Raw genomic sequence first — 7,581 nt, forward strand, 5'->3', positions numbered from 1 at the left:
AAAGCTTATGAAGGTAATTGAAGAAGACTTAAAGAAATGGAAAGACATTCCCTGCTCATGGATTGGAAAAATAAATATTGTCAAAATGTCAATACTACCCAAAGCTATCTACACATTCAATGCAATCCCAATCAAAATTGCACCAGCATTCTTCTCGAAATTAGAACAAGCAATCCTAAAATTCATATGGAACCACAAAAGGCCCCGAATAGCCAAAGGAATTTTGAAGAAGAAGACCAAAGCAGGAGGCATCACAATCCCAGACTTTAGCCTCTACTACAAAGCTGTCATCATCAAGACAGCATGGTATTGGCACAAAAACAGACACACAGACCAATGGAATAGAATAGAAACCCCAGAACTAGACCCACAAACGTATGGCCAACTCATCTTTGACAAAGCAGGAAAGAACATCCAATGGAAAAAAGACAGCCTCTTTAACAAATGGTGCTGGGAGAACTGGACAGCAACATGCAGAAGGTTGAATCTAGACCACTTTCTCACACCATTTACAAAAATAAACTCAAAATGGATAAAGGACCTAAATGTGAGACAGGAAACCATCAAAACCTTAGAGGAGAAAGCAGGAAAAGATCTCTCTGACCTCAGCCGTAGCAATCTCTTACTCGACACATCCCCAAAGGCAAGGGAATTAAAAGCAAAAGTGAATTACTGGGACCTTATGAAGATAAAAAGCTTCTGCACAGCAAAGGAAACAACCAACAAAACTAAAAGGCAACCAACGGAATGGGAAAAGATATTTGCAAATGACATATCGGACAAAGGGCTAGTATCTAAAATCTATAAAGAGCTCACCAAACTCCACACCCGAAAAACAAATAACCCAGTGAAGAAATGGGCAGAAAACATGAATAGACACTTCTCTAAAGAAGACATCCAGATGGCCAACAGGCACATGAAAAGATGTTCAGCGTCGCTCCTTATCAGGGAAATACAAATCAAAACCACACTCAGGTATCACCTCACGCCAGTCAGAGTGGCCAAAATGAACAAATCAGGAGACTATAGATGCTGGAGAGGATGTGGAGAAACGGGAACCCTCTTGCACTGTTGGTGGGAATGCAAATTGGTGCAGCCGCTCTGGAAAGCAGTGTGGAGGTTCCTCAGAAAATTAAAAATAGACCTACCCTATGACCCAGCAATAGCACTGCTAGGAATTTATCCAAGGGATACAGGAGTACTGATGCATAGGGGCACTTGTACCCCAATGTTCATAGCAGCACTCTCAACAATAGCCAAATTATGGAAAGAGCCTAAATGTCCATCAACTGATGAATGGATAAAGAAATTGTGGTATATATACACAATGGAGTACTATGTGGCAATGAGAAAAAATGAAATATGGCCCTTTGTAGCAACGTGGATGGAACTGGAGAGTGTAATGCTAAGTGAAATAAGCCATACAGAGAAAGACAGATACCATATGGTTTCACTCTTATGTGGATCCTGAGAAACTTAACAGGAACCCATGGGGGAGGGGAAGGAAAAAAAAAAAAAAAGAGGTTAGAGTGGGAGAGAGCCAAAGCATAAGAGACTGTTAAAAACTGAGAACAAACTGAGGGTTGATGGGGGGTGGGAGGGAGGGGAGGGTGGGTGATGGGTATTGAGGAGGGCACCTTTTGGGATGAGCACTGGGTGTTGTATGGAAACCAATTTGTCAATAAATTTCATAAAAAAAAAAATAAAAAAAAAAATAAAATGGGTACAATAATAACACCCCTATTATGGGGTTATTTTAAGAATTAAATGAAAAATGCATGCAAGGTACACAGCACAATGCCTGGAGCATTATAAATAATTCATATCTCCTATTCCCTGGCTAAGCTATAAATACAGTTAAGGAAAAGAGTGTATCCTTCTTGTTCACTGTTTCTTGCATGGAATATAGAAAGAATTTGGGGGGATTCAATGAATCATTTGCACTGTCTTTGAGAAGGGGAGAGAGACACTGTAGTGTTGACTTTTGTTCAGCATCAGAGATGCCTACAAGAGAAGAAATATATATATTGACTAGGTTCTGCTGTAGAGTAACTTCTTTCTAAAATGATTACACTATCGCTTCTCGGCCTTTTGGCTAAGATCAAGTGTAGTATCTGTTCTTATCAGTTTAAAATGATTACACTAGTTATATTTCTTGCAGGCTAATACATTACCTTATCCTAATAGCTCCATGTATCTGCCTTTCAATGTATCCATAGAACTTTCTTTTTAATTTCTCTGTCCTGCCTCTCTTCATGCCCTCCCTCTCTCCTTTCTTCTCCTCTTTTTCCTTGTTTCTTTCGTCTCCCTTCTTTCCTTTCCTTCTCTTTGTCCCCCCACTCATCTTTCTATTTCTGTCACTATAATAGGCAATCTCTCTTAAAACTTTTGGTTCCATTGAGGTGCCTGGGTGGCTCAGTCAGTTGAGTGTCCGACTCTTGATTTTGGCTCAGGTCATGATCCCAGGGTTGTGGGATAGAGCCCTGCATTGGGCTCTGCTTTGAGTATGAAGCCTGCCCTCCCCATGATTGCTCTCTTTCTCTAAAATATAAATACATAAATAAATGAACGAATGAATGAATAATAAAAAACACCACAACGACCAAAAACTTTTGGTTCCAGGATAAATTCGTTGGTTAGCCTTTCCTGGCAGCATCCCATCTACTCTGCTTACTACCACAGGTGGTGACTGTGAACTTACCTTCTGAGTTACAATACCCTCCTTCCTTGTACTTTACTTGTACTTTACTTGTACTGCTACTTATCAATAACTATACAGCTTTGCAAATTACAAAAAAAAAATGAAGGTTGTAGTTCCAACATTCATAGTGTTCTTCCATAGAGCCAGTATAACATTATTTATTAAATTTATTGCACATTAATTTATTCCACAAAAATATTTTGAGTCATTATCATGTGTCAGGCTTTTTATTGATACTACACAGAACAGACATACCCCAGAGAAGGGGACAAGCTTGTGGGAGTTTCAACAAATAAGCAGATTATCGTACAGTGTGATGCATGCTGTAGAGGAAATATTAAGTGCCTTCCCCATACGTTGTGAAATGCACATAGCAGGGGTCTTCACTCAGTCCTGGCTACATGGGAGACAGGGCCAGGGGTCATGCCATCTGAGCTGTTGTTCAAAGAAGGAAGACAGGAATCAGCTTTGAGGAGTAAGGTTTTTTTAAGGACATGGCTGGGCATTCTGGAGTAAGGAGATTGAAGTTGGAGAAGTTGGGGGAAACCAGGTGTTAAGGAGCTTGGGCTTTGTCTTTGGGACACAAGACAACCCTTAAAAACTGCTTAAATAACTTGGCTAATGCACGATGAAATTTGTTTGAAAAATCACATTTACCTGTCAGTTTGAAGGAAAGTAAGAACACAGCTGAAAACATGCAAAATAATATATATGCAGAGAAGTAGGTACAAAATGATATATTTTTAAACCAACCCAAACAAATCTCAGCCTTAATATTAATTATAATAACAAAAATCATTGAAATGCCAGATAGTTTTCTAAGAACCATACTCATAACAACCATCATATAGGTAGATTATATTATTATAAATGATAATAACGATGATGGAGAAACAATAACTATCAGTAGTTAGCTGCAAAGAATTGGAGGCCATGCCACCTGTAGTCAAAGCTTCACTTAACTAGTTTGTTACCATGTGACTTTGGATTAAATGCTTGATACACAAAGTACACACACATAATCAATAATTTTTTGGGTCAGTTAAGGGTTCCTTCAACTCATACCTGCCACTTCTTTGTTTAGTGGATATTGATAAGATAGTGAAAATAAGAAATAATAGAAAAAGAAATGATGTTCAAATCTGAATGAAGTCAAGCTCTATACTTCCATCAAAGAAACAAACATCAAACAAAAAAAGAGATGAAATAAATTGCCCTTAAGCAGGGACTCTGCAGTTTGGATCAGGTTAAGTAGTAGAATGGCATAGGAAGAAGGGGACATAAGTAGACAGTTTCCCTGATGTTCTTTGAGGAATGGGAGGGCTCATCTGGATTATAAATAAACTCCACAGAAAATGAAAGTGCCTTTTTGGAATCACGTCTTTATTGCTTCTCAACTGTGTAGCCTTGGGCAGATGACCCAACCTCTCTTTTCCTCCAATTTCCTACACGAAACTTATATAAACAATAGTATTGAACTCATAAGATGTTGTGAAGATTAAATGAACTAATGAATATGAAATACTTAAGTAGTACTGACACACAGTGTCACCATATTTGTTATCTGTTGTTATTATTATTATTATTAATGAAACATCCTTTGGATTTCACACATTGAGTTGTGTATAATCCTAATCTTAAACTTTTAAAACTTAAGGTCCATAGGCAAGTGTTTGCTGTCTTTGCTTTCTGAACTGTGTGCATTATCTGCCTTGTTACGATCAAAGTATACTTTTTAAAAAATTATTTTCAATGTTTACTTATTTATTTCGAGAGAGAGAGTGTGTGAGAGAATGAGCATGAGTGGGGTAGAGTCAGAGAGAGAGGGAGACACAGAGTCTGAAGCAGGCTCCAGGCTCTGAGCTGTCAGCACAGAGCCTGATGTGGGGCTCAAACCCACAAACCGTGAGATCATGACCTGAGCTGAAGTCAGACGCTTATCTGACTGAGCCACCCAAGCACCCCAAATCAAAGTATACTTTTAGTGCCAATCAAGGAGAGCTTCTAAACTGTGAGTAGGAGCCATACAGAACAGAACTGTGAGAAGGAGCCATACAGAACAAGTTGCAATTGCAATGGACATCCCTTTTCTATGGAAGATGGTGGCCATCTCTAGTGGGGCCACTTGGATGATGTGATGTCAAACATGTATGTTTCAAGCATGGCGCACTATGTGCGTAGTGTTAGAAACAAGTTTTATGCAGGAATTTTCAAGAAATAGTGCTCATGGAAGGTGATTCATGTACTCCTTTGTCTAACATGAAATGTGAAATGAATGCTGGTTGGTTTGTTTGTTGTTTACTGAGGAAGGAAAGATCTCTGAGTGATATGATTACAATATGACAAAAATTTCAGACATTTTTCAGATGGCTAAGAAGTGTGCTTGGGAAAGAAGAATTTGGACTGCGCACTGAACACCCGTGGGGAAAGATGAAAAGAATCGAATGCCTTAGAGATTGAGATACACAGCTGGATAATGCAGAGATAGATCCTTTAAGTTGGAACATGGGGTGAAAGTTGGGAAAGGATTTTGCATCAGTGTTTGACTGGTTGCTGAATTTAGAACAAGTTTTCTGCAGGGCAGAAATTTCTATGGAAGCATAAGTTTTTCAGCACCCAGCAGGGAAAGGATAAAAAACCTGCGGTTTTATGAGATTAGATTTTTTTTTCTAATATTATGGCCTGTACTGGAAATACATGACACAAAATCAAAGATCAAACATGTGATTACATGAGCAGCCAAGGGCCAGGGAAATGGTAGCCAACTTTAACACACAAAGGCCTAATCTTAATCAAATTTAAGTGCAGGAGAAGCAAGTTGAGATAAAAACAGCACAAAACAGAAGAATAAGATTGTGTGGCTGATGTGAGATCTATGATCCACATTTGCATCTTCATGCATAGGAAAGAATTACACATTAAGAGATGATTTGAAGTAATTGCAGTCCTGGTAAATACAGTAGGTATCAGAAAATTATGAGTTTCAAACTGGAGTGGGATTGGGTGTAGGTCTCAGGAAATCACCACCTGTGTTGAAAATTTTCTTTTTATTTCTGTTTTTTTTAAGTGTTTGTTGATTTCTGAGAGAGAGAAAGAGAGCACAAGCAGGGAGAGGGACAGAGAGAAGGGGACCGAGGATCCGAAGCAGGCTCTGCACTAATAGCCGCAAGTGCCACGTGGGGCTCAAACTCACCAACTGAACCACCAGATCATGACCTGAGCTGAAGCTGGATGTTCAACTGACTGAGCCATCCAGGCACCCCTGTTTTGTTTTTGTTGTTTGTTTTTGACCATTACTTCTAGAATAGGTAGAATGAGTGAGTGCTCAGGAAACCACCCAACCAAGAGATCTCTTCTTATTCTAAAAAAAAGGTGAATACCCACAGAACTATGGTACTGGGAAATTGGCAAAGGCTCTAGACCAAAGCGATGGAAGTCCAGGAAATGAGGCTAAACAGAGTCTGAGGTGTGTCAGAAGTTTCAACACTTTTAAGTAGGCTGGTGAAGTCTTGGTAAAGATGCATGAACAAGAATTCGGAGTAATTAAAAAAAAATTTTAACGTTTATTTATCTTTGAGAGACAGAGAGGGACAGAGGGCAAGCAGGGGTGGGGCAGAGAGAGAAGGAGACACAGAATCCAAAGCAGGCTCCTGGCTCTGTGCTGTCAGCACAGAGCCCAATATGGGGCTTGAACTCACGAACTGTGAGATAATGATTTGAGCCAAAGTCAGATGCTTATCTGAATGAGCTACCCAGGCACCCCAGCAATTAGGAGTGATTAGTGACAAGTGCTACTGGATAGTGACTAACAAGTTAATACCCCTTTTAGCCATTGGAATGGGTGCTTGATCATTGACTCTGGCCATAATTCACAAAGTTATAGTTCTTTATACTGACCATGAACAGATTCCAACAGCCTGGGGAATAGTGTGCTGAAAATGGATTTTTGCGGAAGAGACTGGAGGCTACCCAATAATGTCACTTCTACAAAGTTGTAGAATTCAAAGTCATGGTTGAGTAAGTTTTCTATTTGAAATCAAATAAAATTTGTTGTTCATGTTGCATACTATTGTTGACAATAGATTGGGTAATGTTATTACATACCTGCTAAAAGAGTCCTGTGAAAAATATTGGGAAGCACTGAACACGGTTTTTGAGACACTCAAGGTAGATTTGGTTCTAATAATTCCCGAGCCACTAAGTGTTTTCTAAAGGATAGTCACAAGATAGGAGTATTTTTCTATCTTTATAAGTGAGACATGCATGATCTACTTTAAAAGGAAATAGTGCTTAATGGGTAAAAATAACCCAGAACTTTTGGGAGTGCTGTAGAATGATTGCTTTCTCCAAGATCAATTTTTCTCAAGAGAGCATAATAAAGAACTTTTAATTAATGCCATTAGCATCTAGTTTGGCAGGTATTATGGGTCACTGGATGTGGGAATACATAATAATCTTGTAAAATAAGGATATATGTGGGTTAAAGAACACTGAGAACATAGACTACGAGTGATCGCTGTCTCATTCCAAGCCCAAGATGCACCACACTGTCTGCAGCATGAATGGTCTGTTCAGTTTCAGATTTAGAGTAGGCAGAACCAGATAGCCATCATAGAAGGGGCCTCGCTTCAGAAACCATTACCTGTGTAGAACCAAAATGCAGAGTATGGTTCTCAAAATTAACTTGCACAAAACTGAATTTTTGATATTACCTCTCAAAATGGCTCTTTCTGTATCCTTCTTATATCTATAAATGGCACCTCTGTCCTGTTTGTTCAGGTCAAAACATTAAATCAATTCTGGACTTCTTACTTTTCTCTCAAACACCCCATTCCATTAGTAAAAACCATTAGACCTGTCTTCAAAACGTACTGAAACTT

At 39.0% G+C, this 7,581-nt stretch overlaps 1 pseudogene; it reads left to right on the top strand.

Annotated features, from left to right (window-relative positions):
• The first annotated feature begins 2,075 nt into the window (after positions 1-2,075).
• Positions 2,076-2,179, top strand: LOC115517545 (annotated as a pseudogene).
• The last annotated feature ends 5,402 nt before the right edge of the window (positions 2,180-7,581 follow it).

Source organism: Lynx canadensis, chromosome B3 (assembly GCF_007474595.2).
Source record: "Lynx canadensis isolate LIC74 chromosome B3, mLynCan4.pri.v2, whole genome shotgun sequence".
Taxonomy (NCBI): domain Eukaryota; kingdom Metazoa; phylum Chordata; class Mammalia; order Carnivora; family Felidae; genus Lynx; species Lynx canadensis.